The sequence below is a fragment of the Desmodus rotundus genome, chromosome 1, assembly GCF_022682495.2.
Source record: "Desmodus rotundus isolate HL8 chromosome 1, HLdesRot8A.1, whole genome shotgun sequence".
Lineage (NCBI taxonomy): Eukaryota > Metazoa > Chordata > Mammalia > Chiroptera > Phyllostomidae > Desmodus > Desmodus rotundus.
The window spans coordinates 102,769,230-102,787,217 of NC_071387.1; the positions used below are offsets into that span (position 1 = coordinate 102,769,230).

Genomic DNA, 17,988 nt, shown 5'->3' on the forward strand with positions numbered 1-17,988 from the left:
TGAAATAATTGTCAAAGCAGATCTATTCTGGGGGGGGGATGTTGTAAACTAAACAGCTTTTGGTAGCACGTTAAAACAAAATTCCACGTAGGCATTTCACTGTGCATGAAGGACCCCTGTCTGTGCATAACCAAAGGGTGAGTACATTGTTGTCCCAACCCTTGATTGTATTAACCACCTTAGCAGCTGAAAGGTTTCCAGGGCTTGAAAAATCAGATAAACCCTAGAGGGTTATTATTTTTTTTCAGTGGAATTGGTATGTTAATTTGTTTTCATTGACATGGGAGTTTTCATGTAAATGCTGGATGTTCTTTAAGCTTGAATAGTGTCTTGGTATCTTAGCCTCAAGATTGGGAAGCCTTTATTGGTAATTATTAGTTTCTTTCTAAATGTTTGAGTAGAACACACTTTTAAATGATTTAAAGAACCACTGATATGTAAAAATGCTGTGTCCATCTGACATTTTAACCTAAATCTGCCGTGTTTATGAGTCAATGGGTGCCTGTGGGAATATTTTTACCTAAACCTTAATAAAATGCAGTGCATTTAAAGAAGAGAAGCAGGTATGAAAGAAGTGCCAATTTAGGGAAGGAGTGGGAAGTATTGTACAATTCCTGCCTGTCAAACATTGCCTGCTTTATTGTGCTTTAAATTCTGCGACTAAAGATTTTGTGATTTTAATCACCATCTGAAGTCTGTAAGCTCCAAAGGGAGTTGTTTACTGTGTTATTATGCCTATGCATTCAAAATCAGGCAGATACTTGTACTTACACATTTTTGAACTATAGTTAATGCCAATTACTAGATTTCTTTTGTGTTATAAGCTTGGTAAACTTTCAATAATTATAAATTAAACCAGACTTCTAAAAATTATCTCTTTAGGTAATGGTATGGTTCTTTGCATATCTATTTCTATTCTGGGAACATTACATTTATAAACTTCATACATCAGGTAGAGGTGACATTTTCCACAAGATTCCTCTTTGTATTTTCTTTTTCTTTTTCAAATTATTTATTGTTGTTCAAGTACAGTTGTCTACATTTATCCCCCACCCCTCCCCACCACCCCAGCCATCCCCACTTTCCTCCCCTGATTCCACCCCCCCCCACTTGGTTTGGTCCATGTGTCCTTTATAGTTGTTCCTAAAAACACTTCCCCCTTCCCCTCCCCATTATCTTAAATGTTTGCATCTAAACACACTCACTGAAGCTCATCACAAGAAGACTGTCAATGGGTCTGAAGTGCTTACTTCCCTGTATTGCTATATACCATCTAACAAAATCAGAGTCCTATAAAGTTGAATCTTTTTATTCAAAGACCTTACATTTTGGGGGGGAAGTATGTAATAGCTAAATAGTTCTAAGTATGTAAAAGATTAATACTATAATTTATCTATATATTAATTATGTCATACTTTTTTTGCTGTAATTTAAGGACTTGGCTTGTGATTATTTAGGCTACAAGCATGGAATTATCATTCACAGATTAGTCAGGTGAGTTTAGGTAAATTAATGAAATGGGTAAGCCTCAGTTTCTTTAGTTTTTAAATGGAGATAATAATAACTTTAGTACCCACCTGATGAGGTTATTCTGAATGTGATGAAGTAAAGGGCTGATGAAGGTCATGATATATAGTAGGTGCTCAGCAAAGAATGAGGCATCATTGTTTTTTATATTTACTGGTAGAAAATGATAATCTTCTGAACTACCTTTACAGCTGCCAAACAAGCAATCATTCAATCCTACTCTCCATGTGATGTAAGTTACAGCATTCATTATCTGAAGACAGTAAAAACCAGAGGAAACTGTACTTAGCAAGCAGCTGCATTTTGCAGAGGTCTCGCTCCCGAAGAGTTCAAATTTGAGTTCCAAACCCAGTAAAGATAACAAGTCTGCCCTCTGGTGGATATTAATTTCAGCTAGTTGAAATCTTCTGAGCTAGATTTTCAATCTCCCTAAAAAGCCAGAGTTGTGTGTCTGATAAATATGCAGATGAACATATACATTCACAAGACACATGGGGAAATGAAATTTTTTATGGCTACAGAGAAACTCTTCCTCTTTCGTTCAGCCCCGTCAGGACTCAGCAATGCTAAGGGTTATTTACAAGAACTCTGAGGTGTCTGATCACTCAACCGTGCAAGGTAAATGAGATTTTTGAGATGTAGGGAAAAGGAGAGCCCAGTGGTAAAGTGGAACATGCATGAGAAAAAGGAGAATGTCAAACTCACATGCTGGAACTGCTGGGACACCCCCCGGTCCCCCGCAGTAACTGCATTTGATGAGAAAGGGGTGTTTAATGTTTCTTCAATGAGGTGTGTGCATGCACCCTTGTCACACACACACACGCACACACACACACAGATGGTGTGTGTGAAAATTATGCACTTCTTCCATAGGATGTTATCTATTCACATTGGTGCTAAATAAATGAATACGTAATTGAGTTGTTTGTCTTCCAGTGGCTTCCGGTTCTCAAAGTAGAAAACATTTTAGTTGACAATACAATGAAGTATCTGACTTTGACCTATAGCACCCACCCACTCCGTCTCACGGCCCTTCCTCTCCTGCTGAAATTGACTCTGTGTGCTTCAGGGTTCTCTAGACAGGGACCCAACTCAAACAAATAATATAGAGAATATAGGTTGTGTCACCTAACTGGAAGTTCCATTGGTTCACCAAGTTGTAGGTGGTCAGATTCAGGGGCTCAAAAAATGTCATCAGGGTCTCTTTCTTTCTCTGTCTTTTCCTTTTTCTATCTCTCATCTCTGATTCTTTTTCTTATTTTGATTTTATTCTTAGGTAGACAGTCTTCAAGTGGTGACTAGGATGACCCTGAACTCTAGACTCTATCTTCATCAGTGTCTTTGCTTTCAAGACAAGAAGAACTCTTCACTCTTGGCACCCTGTCAATCCCTAAATACAAGAGGTGTCTTTCTGCCTGTCTCACAGGGCTGGTCTTAGAACAGTTACCACTCTGGGTGGAAATAGGCTACTCTGAACAGTCATATGCCCAACCCTGCGTTTTGGGAGGCAGGGCCATTATGATGGGGAGGGGAGCTGTTTACTTTTTCTACCAGCCTGATTTCTACTTCCCTCCCATTCTAAGTCTGCATCACTCACCTGTATTCCTCATTCAGCTTTTTTTTTTTTTAAGTGCAGATGTTAGCTGTTATTGCCATTATTGTTATTTCCAATATTACTACAGCTTAATGATGTTTTTGGACATTCCTTTTTGCTGGTATTTAAATGCTGCATTGCTGTTTGTTTGGGATCTGACAAATTTTGGTTGCGTTATCTTCTCTAGCACAGACAGTGCTGACTCTGGACCCTAATGAAATGGGGACTTGGGGGTACCAAAAGACAGAGCACATTCAAAGATTTTCACCTACCCTTTAGTCGTGTTTAAGTGCAGTGCCCAGTCTTCTGCACATGGAACTGTTGTCAGCTACCTGCCTGAAGGTAGGTCTGAGCCATGATGGGCACAGTCTTGGGGCCTCAGAGTAGGTGCTGCTCCCTTTGGGACTGGGGAGCAGAAGATGTAGGGTTTTCTTCCTTGCAGCTGAGGCTTTGGTGCTTGGTCAAACCACTGCTCCAGAAAAGGGTCAGGGAGAAGAAGTTGTTGTCCTTTTTTTTTTCTCTTCCATGAGGCAAAGATAACAGGTCCAGGTGAAGGTCAACTACAAACTCCGCCCCTGGAAAAATCCAATTATAAACTTTACCCTTAGCAAAATGCCATTAGAGGTTGGTTTTGCTTTATTTGGGATGCAAACTGACAGTTTTTGCCTGTGATGTATTCAGGAAGACATATCTATTAAAGATAGCCTAACAATGGGGGCACACTCAGATTTGCATTTTAATTCATTTTCTCTCAGTGCTGATATGCAGCTTATCTTTCAAGAACAGGCTCCTATCAACCCTGATATAAGTTGCTTAAGAATAATGCTCATAATCTATTAGTTTAATCTGTTCACATGAGCAGGGAAAAAAAGGTTCATTGCATGATGCAGAAGTTTTCAGGGCCAATCAGGTCTCCACCCCCACCCCACACCCACCCTGAGGAATTCCCATAACAATTCGTTCTAATTTCTGTTTATTTTTCTCCTTCTAACTAAAATATTAACTACTAAGGGAGAGGGTATGTCTTACACTTAGGCTCAGACAGGCTTGAGTTCAAAAGTCTGGCTCCCAAACATATTGGTTCTGTGCAAATTACTTAACTTGAGCCCAGTTTCATTATCTATAATAAGTGTATAACAATACAACCTTGAAAATGCATTTTGATCATTACAGATTATGTGTAAAAATTGCCCAGAGGACCTGTCAGATAATAGATAATGATATCTTTATCTTCCTGGAACTAAGCTATCTGCTAAGGTCTTTATGTCTTTCTGATACTTGCAACTCTGTAGGTTGTTTTTCTCACTCTCTGTCACTCCTGGGGGCTGGGGGGAAGTCCTTTCTTTGCAGAGCTTATTAAATATTGGGGGGAGAGGTGTTTAACCAGGAGATTCCTGTTACCTGGCTTGGTGTTCTGACTTTCCACTGGCCCTGTCACTTCTTTGTTTCAACTCCCTCCCCCACAGATGCTCTCTGGGATCAGATGTCCTTGAAGATTTTTGTGGATGGCTGGGGCATCTGATGACATTGGAGCATCAAGAAGGGGATGAAGGTCTGGATGACAGAAAAGGTTGGGAACCCTGCTGTGTGCCGAAGCATGGACTTAGACTTGGGGAAAGGTGCCTGAACAGTGAAGGTCTGCTGATGTTATAATGGACTTCGTAAAACCATGCTCATCATTTTATTAACTATATAAGAAGAAAATGGATAGCAGATATGACTGAAGGCAGAGTAGTAAAGCCAAGGTGACCATTGGTCCTGGGGCCAAGGTCAGAGGGAAATGTGATAATTGGGGCTGATTCTTAGCTGTAGGAGAGTTAGGGAGAGAAGTGGAATGAATGCAAGAGTTGAACTTGACAATGGAAAAGACTGATGTGTCTGAATAGATCACTAAGGACTAACATACTTTAGTGTTATTGTGGTAAGAAATGAGTATAGAGAAAGATGATTTTAGAGTTTGAAGTCTTACAAATGAAAGAGTTTGGAGGGGCTATGTCAGTGGGAGGCTGAGATAGACTGCATGCTGCCGAAACCAGTGTGTCAGGACAGGGCACCAGGAAGGATATAATCATGGAGCTGGAGCCCATGAGATTGATACCAAACCCAGGCTCAACTGCCTGTTGCTTGAAAGCCAATAATCAAGAGACAAGGTCTGGTGGAAGGAAAGTCGGTTTATTTAAGAGCGGCAGCTTGAGAAGATGGTAGACCTACATCACAGAGACCATATTAACAATTGGACAAGGGCAGGGGTTTTTGTAAGGAGGGAGGAGGAAAAAAACCGAACAGAGGAATCAAAAGGAGGGGGTTGAGAGTTCTCCGCTGAGGGGACTTCGTGGAAGCCAACACAGTCTGTTCAGATAAGTGGTTGAACGAAGATCAGCAAATCTCCTGAAGCTGGAATGTCTGCAGGTCAGAGTCTGCTTCTTTTGAAGGTAGTTTCTAGGATTCTCAAGCAAACGGGCTATTTATCGGCAGTCACACATTAGTTAACAGGTCATCATTTACAGAAATAATGTTAAAATAATGGTGGGGTGGGTTACAAGATGATGAGAGAGACTTTGCCGTTTGCTTATTGCGTTTCCTCTGACTTCCATCACACTATAAGCTCCTTGAGAGCCAAGGCATGTCAGCCTTGCTCCTCGCTGTTTCTCCAGTGCCTGTACCAGTGCTCGGCAAGTGAAAAACCTGCAGTAAATAGCCACTGAGTGAAGGGTTAATAAAGTTACCAAGGAATTATGGCCTTTCTTCTCTGCTGAGTCCCTTTCATGCATTCCTAGGCACAGTAGGTGTGAAATGAACATGTGCTGATTGCATTAGCTATGTGAAAGCACAAATTTAAAAAAGTGAAATAAATATCATTATACTAGCACTCATGGTGCTATTAACTATGATGCTGAGGTACTTAGGCTCTCATGCTTACTCTCTCTCTCTCACTTTAGTAAGCAAAAGGGGGGTGTTATTCTGTATCTAACCATTGTAATGACACATAGTGTGAACATCTTCCATGACAACATATCAATCTCTAACATCCATTTCAAGGCTTCCTAGTCCAGTTGCCCCCCACTGTATTTAAAGCGTTCCCTCTTGGTCTAGTTCTTTGCTACCATAAGTGGTTCAAGACCTTATTTAGAAACTGCCTCAGTAATATCTTTGGGCCAGATCTAGAAACATGGTTTGGCAAGGCAGTAGTAGTTCAGTAGCGAAAACTTAGAAAAAAACATAGCTGACTTCTGGTGGGGTACTTTGTTACTGGACTTGTTTGACCAGCAGTTAAATCTGAAGTACTTCTGGAAATGTCTTGCTGTAAAACATACTGTATAATGCTGTAACTCAGGAGCAAGGGGACAAGCATATCCTGGATTTCAGGTCCCAGCCTGGTCTAGGGTATAAATAGCTTGTGGAAATTGGGGGGGGGGACCCCATCCTTTAGAATAGCAGAGAAGTTGCATGTGTCTTAAGATGAAAGGTAAAAATGACTGAGAACTGAAGAAAGTGGATAATTTGGTCACCCTTATTATTGGTAAAGGATGTCACACCTCTTTGTGGACAAATAGTCCTGAAAACAAGGCCCTGTGGCTAACACTTCAGCAGTAAGCGCTAAGAGGACCCTTGTGCAGGGACAGTGACACCTGGACAACAGGGAGATGCAGTGTCTTCATCTTCTCCCAGTCACTTCAGCGGGAAGGAAGAGGAAGCAGGAATGAGTCAGAGAAACAGGAAGGTGAGTTCTGAAGTCAAAACCCACCTGAGGTCCAGTCATGTGAGCAAACTCTGGTTTCTGGAGGGCATAACTGTCATCCTACATCTCCCCTGACCACCTTCCAGTGAAACAAGAGTCTCTGTGGCAGCACCTTGGGCCACCCAACTCCATGTCCTCTGATAGGCAGGCCCCACAACTGTTTGTGACACACAGCATAGGATAATGGGTATGACGTAGCCTTTGGAGTTGGACTTCCTGAGTTCAAGTCCTGCCTCTCTGGGTTATTAACTGTATGAATGGAGTCAAGTTGTTTAGCTCTCCTATACCTGTTTGCTGTTCTTTAAAATCAGGAGGGTAATATTTACAGGGTGCTTCACAAACCTGTAACCTCTATGAGAGCGGGGTTCTTTTCAATGCTTTATTTGTTTTGTTTACTGCTTGTTTTTACTGAGTTTAGAGAGGAAGGGAGAGAGAGAGAAACATCACATGAGAGTGAAACATCCATCAGCTGTCTCCCATACCTGCAACCTTTTTTTGGTGCACAGGATGATGCTCCAACCAACTGAACCACCCAGCTCAACGTTGTATTTGTTTTCTATCACTGACATAAAAAATTGCTGCACCCCTGGATGGGTGGCTCAGTTGGTTGGAATGTCATCCATGCACCAAAAGATTGCAGATTTGATTCCCAGTTGGGGCACATACCTAGGTTGTGGGTCCAATCCTTGGTCACGTTGAGTGCAAGAGACAACCCATTAATGTTTCTCACATCAATGTATCTCTCTCTCTCTCTCTCTCTCCCTCCCTCCTTCCTTCCCTTCTTTTCTCTCTAAAGTCAATAAGCATGTCCTCAGGAGAGGATTTAAAAAATCATTAAAAAGTTGCTACAAACTTGGTAACTGAAACAACACAAAATTTGTTGGTGTATAGTTCTGTAGATCCAAGGTCCAACATGGGTCTCACTGAGTGAACATCAAGCTGTAGGCAGGGCTGCTTTCCATTCTGGAGGCCCCAGGAGAGAATCCTCTTTTTGTTTCTTCCAGCTTCTAGAGCCCACCCACACTCCTTGTCTCTGGACTGCTTCCTCCACTTTCAAAGCCAGGGACATAGCAACTGTCCATGCCTTTTTTCACTATTCGCATTTCCCTCTGATCTCAGCCAGGAAAGGTTCTCCACTTTGAAGGACTCATGTGATTTTAAGAACGTTGTATTTACCTGGACAATCCAAGATAATCCCTCTGCTGCCAAGTCCTTAACCACAATTCAGAGTCCCTTTTGAGTATGTAAATTAATGTATTCCCTGGTCCTGGGGATTAGAATGTGGACATTTGAGGGGTGGGTGGGGGCATGATTCTGACCACTATAGCTGCCAATACCCAGAATAGTGCCTGACACAAAGTAAACTCTTAAAAATTTGTCAAAAGACTGAACTGAGTATTTAAAGATCAAACGTCTTTAAAGTACACAGCAGATACCCAGCACACAGACAAGACCTTAGTTAGTGTTATGCATTATTTATAGACACATGCCCAGCACTCAAGGGAAAACTAAAAAACCAAAACAACAAGAACAACAAACATGAACAACCCTCTTTCCCTGCTCACTAGTGACTGTTCTTTTTTTCTGGATGATTACTCCTTGGCCTTCCAGATCCAGTGTTCCTGCTGTGGAAGAAAGAGGCAGAATTATTTTGGTTGTATAGAGTGGACCCTCACTAGCCTTCATTTCAGAGCCTGATTTTTACTAACTATGTGCCTGCGGATAGCTCTGCCCCTTTTTCAGACATGAATCTTCCACTGAGTGATTCTCAGTGAGCCCCAAACATAGGGCAGCTTAAAAAACAATGCAAATTCTTGACTCTGCAGCAGTGAGCTCCCAAGACTATGCTTCTTTTTTTCACATTCACTTGAGTTCATTTACCTGTAGTTGGGGAACAACACGACCAGCCCCTGGAATATTCTGGCTTGGTTTGAACATCTATGAGGTGGCATCATCTTATTGATGGCTGGGCCTTGATTCCCCAGACTTGCTGGTTTGTGCTTCAGACTGAGTGGTGGAAGGGATGAAAGATCAGTACCCTGCGGCCCCCACTGGTATGCTCCATCAGAGAGCAAAGTGTGTCACATGTTAAGAATGCAAAACTTAGACACTCAGCCATAGGAGCATCAGCTTTGAACACATGCTGTGGTGCTCATTCCCTTAACGAGCATCACGTGAGCATCACGTGATTGGAAATATCAGCATTGAGATCTCATGGTAGATGAGTGCACTTGAGTGTTTGAGTGAAGGTTTTATGCTCTCTTATAAAAGTTCAGACTGAGGGGCTAAGCTTAGAAACTCTAAGGATACCTTAGAGAGGTATCTCAGGATACCTTTGAGAGTAGCTGGAATGCAAGCAATCCCTTTTCCAATAATCCAGCGATTAAAAGAAAGGCTCTGGAGCTAGATGGCCTGGGTTAAAATCTTGCACCCACCATTTACGAGCTGTATGACCTTGGACTAGTTACTTAACTCATCTATTCCTGTTTCCTTTACCATGAAGTGGTGATACGAGCCATACCTATCTAACAGAGTAGTTATGAAGATAAAATGAGTTAACACAGTATAAGCACTTAGAACTATGCCTGATATACAAAGCAAGTGCTTGATAAAAGTTTGCTACAATTTTATGGCTACTACCAATATTCATTGTAATAAGCAAATAGCCAGCACCTAACTATGAAAAGGTGTGCAGGGTAGCCATCGAGGTAAGAAAAATGGTCATCTCTTCTGAATATATATTTTCCATAATATGTCCCTAGAAACACATTGTCTGCAAAAGATGTTAATAGGATTTCTGAGTTACAGGGTACCACAGCTATAAATATTTGGGAAATTTCTCCTCTTGGAGATTTATGGTACACATTAGTACTTCAACATTATAGGTTTTGCTAGAGTCTGGAGTAGAGAAAGTAATTTGACTTGGTTTAATCCAGTCTGTCCCCGGTGTGTTTGACCACAGAATGCTTGGTGGGGATGGCTGTCTTTCTGGTGGGTGTTGGGAGGCTGGGCAGCGAAGGTGATGGTTATTGCTGTGCATTAGTTGTTCTTACACCTATTCATCACTCCAGGAACGAGTGTGTCCTCTCTAGGGCACACTTTGTGATGATACTCATTTAACGTGTATATCAGGATCTGAATAAAATGACCGGTTTCTGAGTCAGTAGGTCTGGGATGAAGCCTGCGAGGCCGTGCTTATCACCAGTTCCCGCGGGCGCCGCTGCTGCTCTGCAGGCAGCATGTTGCTTAGCAGCGCTTTCGAAGCACTCTCTCTCGGTGACCAGAAGAGGAAGTGTGTGGGGACCATCAGAAAATTTCATAGTTATGTCGTGGGAAGAGAAGACTGCCTCATGCAGAGACTCTCAACTTTTGACTACATGTGAGAATCACATGGGGTCATTCAGAAATAAAAAACACTGTTTGGACTCCATCCCCAGGGATTCTGATTTCACAGGTTTGGAGCTGGGTCCCCAGTGTTGGTGGTTTTTCACAAGTCTACCAGGTGAGTCTACTGAACAGCCACGTGGGAGAACCACTGGTTTAGTGGGGAGGGGCTGTCTCTGGAGTCAGAGAGCCCAGTTCTAAATCTCAGCTCCAAATTAGACATGGGGCTCTAAATAATTTAGTTAAGTTCTCTGCACCTCCATCTCCCCAGTTGTAAAAGAGGGCAATAATGATATGTAACCTCGAAGAAACTTTGTGAAGAATGAACGACACGTTAGTAAACTAAAAGCCTAGTTTCTAACATCTGGTAAGAGCTCAATAAATAGTACCTATCATAATGATTACTGTAACTATTATCATTGTTATTATTTGGTAACAGAGATTCCTAGGTCATTTTCTTGTTTTTTAAATCTGAGATATTGCACTGGTTACAAGCTAAAACCAGATAAGCATATATTTAATTTTATGAATAAATGGAGAACAGTATTATATGTCTATGAGGCACATGTGTCCTTACCCGGGGGAAGCCCACTTTTGGCCTGAACTGCCTGCGACAAGTGTCCACATAGGCTGCAGTCTCCATGAGAGTAGGCAACCCACTGGTATGTTTTTTAACTGTGGTATTCCCAGTGCCTTTGTTGTATGCATTGAAGAAAGGATGGTAACTCTTGCAAGTGGAGATGTGTCAACTTCTGGCTGCACCCACTAGTTTATGTTAGTGACTGAAAATAACAAGATGGTCATACTAAAGAAATGAGCGCGGCCAAAATTTGCATTATTTACTCTGGTAATTTTATTGTGTTGATCTCCTTTTTCTTCATTGCAGAATTAGACAACTGAACCTCTTTTCTTGTTTTCTCTAAAGCCAGCTATTGGCTGTGCTCTCTGCCCTCTTCCACCATCCTACTCATATACTGCCTAACATTACAGAGCTTTTCGTGTCCCTGCCCTGTCTTGGTTCCTTCTCCCTTTGCCCTCCATCCAGCTTTCTTCCTCCCACTGTGGTCTGTGGCCAATATCAGTTTACTTATGTAATTCCCAGCTCTAAATTTAATTGATCTCTTTCACATTGAACTATTAGCTTGTGATTTGGGGGACTGAAGGAGTGGTCTATATGTTTTTGTCTTCTTATAATATCATGTGAATAGAAGTTGCTTGTTAATTTTTCTATTGTTCCATAAAAAATACAAATTGTTTTCAAGTTCAATAGTGGTCTTACAAAATGTAGGGAATTAGATTCCTACCCTATTTCTTTTTTCTGGGAAAGGAGAAAAGTAAGACCTGCTCCCACCACTGTCATCCCAATAAGATACAAAGGCACTCGAGAGGACATTTGTGGGAGAACTTTCCAGATGCCCTTGGAGAGAAAGCATTACTCTACTCACCAGTGTTTTGAATATCATGAGAGTTTGAATTACGAATGCGTGCACCCAAGCCCACTCTGGGGTAAGGACACTTTCCGACTCCTTGTGGACACTGATCACAGGCAAAGCTGATTGTGTAGCTATGGTTGCTGGAGCCGGGGGGGGATTTGAGTCCACAGCTACATTTGTCTAATTCAGGAAAGACTTGAAATAGCTCCTGCATTTTCAGGGCTGAGGAAAATAGAGACTTTTCACATTTACCCTGAAGATGGAGCCATTTAACACTTTGGATACTTTGTGATTTTAAAATTTAGAACTTTAAATTGACTTTGTTTTGAAACAGTCATGTTTTAGAATCTCATTCTTCCCTTAAACATGACGATTGCTTTCTATCCAACAGAAAGAAGAATATTATGAATATTTGGTTATGGTTATGGGAACATGGACACTAGCCTATGACCTTGCCCACACTTACAGAGGTCACTTTCTCCTATTTACCTTTTGCTCTCCATGTCTATGGATTCAGGAAATTAAGTATTTACTAAGTATTTTCCAAATATGTTTAGAATTCCCATTACTGATGGCTTTCTGCAAATAAAAGCATACTTTTGAAACAATGTAACAGAGGGAATGTATTTATCTCAGATGTCCTTGTATTAAACACAAGGTTCTTATTGAATCTCGAATCTTTGAATCAGGGGGATCCTAATGGTCATCTTGTCTCCCTTTTTGTGTAGTCCTTTAAGACTTTTATCAGATTAATATATCTGTGTTTACTTATATAACTTCTAAATTTAACCTTACTTTATATCTTTAGCAACGGTTTGTCTATTTTCACTTGTGACTAAAAGTAAAGTAGATACAGATCGACATTTTCTGTCATGAGGAGCCCTGAGCTCCTACAGCTGAACACCTTCACAAAAAGAGGAAAAAATCTACAACAAATTAGGGGCCAAAATATCTCATTTAGAACATAAATTTCTCATGTTGGGAAGGAAAGAGGAAATATAGGTAGACTGTGCCAACAAGCCATTTGGAGGGCCTCAAGGGCTGGCTCTGGTGAGACAGAAGGGTGGGCGGGTGAGAGGAGCACCGGAGAGCAGCTGTCTTACTACAAAGAGGGTGCAAGTGGTCAGGAATCTAGGGACCTGGAGACAGCAAGGTGCCCCCTAAAGCAATTGTCGGATAACTCCTGGATGTGTTAGATGAGGTGGGGGCTACATGGGGGTTGTTTCCTCCTTCAACTGTTCAAGCCTGAGGTTCCCAGACTCTGTAATTATGATACAGACATCTTCTTGAGAACAGGTGTTGATTTTGGTGGTCCTTCCACTTCACTTCCTGGGATGCCGGATCCCCTCTCCATGTTACTTGTGCCCACAGCTAGGGCCATTTAATCTTTCCAGGTAGGCTTGGTCCTGTGTAGGATAAATTGTGACCTTAGGAAGAATTTAAGTGTTAGAGACCTGACCCCATGCTGGGACCCTCTGATGCCTTGGACATGGGCATCACGGGCTTGGACACCCTTTACTGGCTGAGCTCTGCATCAGCCCTCATGTCACTCTGGAGCCCTGACTCAGAGCCCTGCTGGCACAGAGGCTGTATGACAACAGCCTGTATGACAGCAACTACTTCTACAACAACAGCTATTACTACTACTGCTGCTACTGCTGCTACTGCTCCTCCTCCACTTTCCCTCCTTCTTATGGTGCTATTGTTACTATTATTTATAGATATCTATTGTTGTGAAGTAAATTAACTCAAAACTTAATGTATTAAATCAGAGACATTTGTTATCATTCATAGTTTCTGTGGGTCAGGAGTTTGGGAGCAGCTTATTGGGTTTCACCATTTTGTATGATACCAGCTGTAGGTGTTTGTCAAAATCTTTTTTGTGTCTGTTGAGGTGATTGTGTGGTTTTGTCTTTAACTCTATGATTATCACATGTTACATTGACAGATTTTTGTATGTCATGGTTGAAAATCTTTTCCCGTGTTGCTGGATTGGGTTTGCTCTTATTTTCTTGAGAATTTCTTTGCATCCGTATTTATAACGGATGTTGGTCTGTAGTATTCTTTTCTTATAATACTTTTTTCCTGGTTTGATGTCAGGGTAATACTGGGCTACTAAGTGAGTTAAGCTGTATTACTTCTTTTTCTATTCTTTCTTAAGAGATTTAGAAGTGTTGATGTTAATTCTTCTTTAAAATTTTGGTAAAGTTCATCAGTGCAGCCATCTGGTCCTGGGTGTTTCTTTGTGGGAAGTTTTGTGTTCACTAACAATTTCTTTTTTTGGTATTGGTCTATTCAGGTTTTCTATTTTTCCTTGATTTTATAGTTTGTGTCTCTCCAGGAATTTTTCATTTTTACATAAGTTATCTAATTTTTTTGGTTGTCAGTGGTTTATTGATAATATTACAGCACAGCAGAAGGATTCAAACAGCCCCACATGGTGTTTTGAAATTCATTCCGAATGTAGGTTGAGTGACCTGCAGGTTGGACAGGCTGCCAAAGTCCAAGAGCTTCAGCATCTCCTTAGTGTCAGGATCACCTTCAATGATCTCCTGACCCAGGACTGAGACCTCAGGAGCGTAATTGTCTCTCCCTGCCCTCTCCTCTTCCTGCAGCTTGTTGGATCTAGATTCCTTTCATGGGGCCTCTGGGAATCCCCCTCATCAGATGTGTGACACAGCCCACTACCTTGTTTCAGAGCTTCCTGCTGGGGATTATGGTGATCTCCTCGCATGCAATGCTTGTTGGTGTGGAAGTCATGGCCCGGCACGTGTAGTACTTCTCCATGATGAACCGGGCTGCCTTCCTCGTGGTCTTGGTGCGAACACGGCCCATCTTGGTGGGTCCCTGGCAAAAGAGGAAACCTAGGATGTGTAATTCTTGAACTGCACAATTGCACTCAGTATTCCTATAAAACTTTTAATTGTATTCTTTATTTAAATTTGCTACTTTTGTATTCATCAGTTGCATATTTTGATTCTTAACATTTTTCTTTAGTTCTTTGAGCATACTTGTAATAATTTTTGAAGGCTTTGTCTGCTAAATCCAATATCTGCTGACATACAGAGATGATGTATATATAGTGACAGCTCTTTTCCTTGAGTATTGGCCACAATTTGTTATTTTTTTGCATGTTTCATAATTTTTGTTGTTGTTGAAAGGTAGATATTTAGGCAACATTTCCCCCAGGTGGTTACTGTTGTTTCTGCCTTTGTTGTTTGTATCTTTGTTTGTAAACTTGTCTGGGCTAGAACTGTGAAATCTGTTTCCCCCTGGTAGGTGGCCACTCATGCCTTTGTTCAGTTCTTATTGTTACTGTCATTTTTCTATGTTTTCTTTTGTTTTTAATCTTGGTTTCCAAGGGCTTTCTCCATTGTCTATGTAGATGAATGGCCAACCAAAAAGGGAACTAAGCCTATGTTTGAACACTTAGTAAGAAGGCTCCTGTTTTCTGTCAATGGGTCTATGTATGTGTAGGGAAGTGTATCCAGTGTTCAGGCCATTTGCAAGTCTTCCCAAGTATTTACACTTGCTGGGCCCTTCGGGATCACATTTTCATCTGTGCGCTGTCTTAGGATCGGTCAGAAATGTGTAGATGGCTTAGGACCTTTCCACTCTCCACTGAACCTGTACATGATCTCAATTTGGAATATGCTTGCCCAACCACAAGCTCAGGTCAGTTATGCCATGGGCTCTCCCCACTTTTCCACCAGCAAGTAGAATATCACTTCTACTAATGATGCTGCTGGATAGTCACCGCTTTCCACTTCAAATCAAATGAACCCTTCTGACTATGGCAGCAAAGCTGCCGGGACTCACAGCCAGCCCACCTGGGCTGAGCCTTCATGCTCGCTAGGAATGGGAGTCCTCCCCGTCTGGGACACCAAAGATTCCTACCCTTCTTACCCGAAGCCCAGTAGTTTTTCAAGTAAATACTTCCAGAGTGTTGGATGCATTTGGTTGATTTTTAGAGTGCTGAGAAATTGGATGGAGGGTTGATTTTTTCTAGCTTTGTAGTGTGGTGTTTTTAGAGGGAGGATTTGCTGGCCTCCTCACTGAGCCATAGCTGGTAGTCCCAACCACTGCTAATGTACATTTGCATCTTGTCATCCAGCCAAGGGCACAACTCAATGGAAGGCCTCATGTAAAATCATCATCATAGTCTCAAATTTATTTATTCCTGCAAGCAAGAAAACCCCCCATATGTTTATGTTAGCAGTTTCATCGGGGAGCATTTTGGGCTTTCTTCAAAGTTTTCCTGAGGTCATGGTATGAGGAGGTGGGACCTGTGGGAGGTGCTTAAGTCATGAGCCTGGAGCTCTTATAAAAAGAGGCCTGAGAAACCTCCCTTCCCTTCCAGCATGGTGAGGTTACAGTGAAAAAATGGTCGTCAAAGAGGACGCAGGCTCTCACCAGACACTGGATCTGCCAGCACCGTGATCTTGGACTGCCCAGCCTGTTGAATTGTGATACATAAATTTCTGTTGTTTATGAGCTACCCAGTTTATGGTATTTTTGTTAAAGCAGCCCAAACAGGCTAAGACAGGAGCCAACATCAGCAGCATGCAGCAAACCCACAATATGTTAATGGTGTCACGTAATTAAGACTTATTTCTTCTTTTCATAGTGGTCTGATGAGAATTGGGTTTTTCTCTGGGTCTAGGCTCTCTCTAGCTGTGACTCCATTATCTTGGAATATTCCAGTTCAAGCCCCATGAATAGGGGGAAGAGAACATTAACACTTAATGTGGAATGTTTCCTGGAAGTGCTTTCTACCATTTTTGATCACATTGCATTGGCTCGAGCTCAGTCACAGGGTCCCATCGGATGCAAGGGAGGCTGGGTAATGCAGACCTCCTATGCTCAGGAGGAATATGAGAACATTTGATGACCCTGGAGCATTGCTTTTGCCACTCATACTCTTTGGAAATTGCATTACGTTATTATCCGTACTCTCTGGAAAAGAACACTTAGACACAGAAGTGATGAATAACTTGCTAAGATGTTGTTTTAAGTAAGTGATTGGAAGATTAGGGACTGGAATATTTATTGGCTTTTAATTCAGTGTTGTTCTTTTTCCCTGCTGTATTCTCTTTCACTTTTACAAAATATCACTTCTTAATTGACATAATAAGACAATATAGCACAGTCATTTTAGAATAAGTGGAAAGGCCCACTTGTAATACCACCAACCTGCAATGATTTTTTAAAGGTATACTTATATCTTTATGGATATATGTTTACATACTCAAATAATAACATGCATTCATTTTTTATTGTTTTCAACCTATAAATATTCTTCATAAGTCTACCTTCTTCCAATTATTATTTTGATTGTTGCATAACATTGTATTGAATTGATCTAATGTTTACTTAGCCATTCCTTTTATCATTAAACATATAAGTTTTTTCAACTCATTTAAACCTAAATATCACAGCATGACTTTATTACTTTAAAGTAATGTTTATTGTAACAAAGGCTGATTACATTGGATTTTCTTATCACCTATGGGCATTTAGGAAAGGTTGTAGTTAAATAGCACAGCCTTTAACTTATTTCTTCTATATTCCTATGGAAACATGTGAATATAGTGAGGCCCTATTTTTACATGATTCTTTTTTAATGAAAATATTTAGCTTGTTAAAAATAGAGTGAATTCTAAAAAAATATCTGAATAAACCTCTTAATGTACTTTTATTTAGCCATGGAACATACTATTTTATTGAAATTTGTTTATATTAATTTATTGGTGAGGGGTGCAGGGAAAGAAAGCCAGAAATATCAGATTATATATATTAATTCACTGGCAAATATTATTAAGCACTTACTAAATTCTTGGCAGTCTTTTAGAAACTTAATGTGTAACATAAAAGCAAGCATAAACAAAATTCTTTCAAGAAACTTATGTTCTGCCAGGGATGGGGATATGGGGGGGACCCAGACATATACATAAAAAGAAATGACATATAATGCAATGGACATGAAGAAAAATAAAACAGCCCTGGCTGGTGTGGCTCAGTGGATTGAGTGCCATCCTGTGAACCAAAGGGTCTCCAGTTCAATTCCCAGTTGGGGCACACGCACGGGTTGCAGGCCAGGTCCCCAGTAGGGGGTGCGTGAGAGGCAACCACACATTGATGTTTCTCTCCTCTTTCTCCCTCCTTTCCCCTCTCTCTAAAAATAAATAAATAAAATCTTCAAAAAAGAAAAAAAGAAAACAAGGTAAGGAGAACAGGACATGATACAATGGGTGAGGGATGCTTTTTTTTGCATGGAGCTCTGGGATTGCCTCTCTGAGATGTGACATTTG

The 17,988-nt window shown here is 41.1% G+C and overlaps 1 protein-coding gene and 1 pseudogene across 1 annotated transcript in view; one reads left to right on the top strand and one right to left on the bottom strand.

The window, feature by feature from the left end:
- Nucleotides 1-17,988, top strand: part of RBFOX1 (RNA binding fox-1 homolog 1) — a 2,121,844-nt gene that overhangs the window by 766,649 nt on the left and 1,337,207 nt on the right. The window lies entirely within an intron of this gene.
- LOC112298491 (small ribosomal subunit protein eS17-like) lies at nucleotides 14,101-14,512 on the bottom strand (annotated as a pseudogene).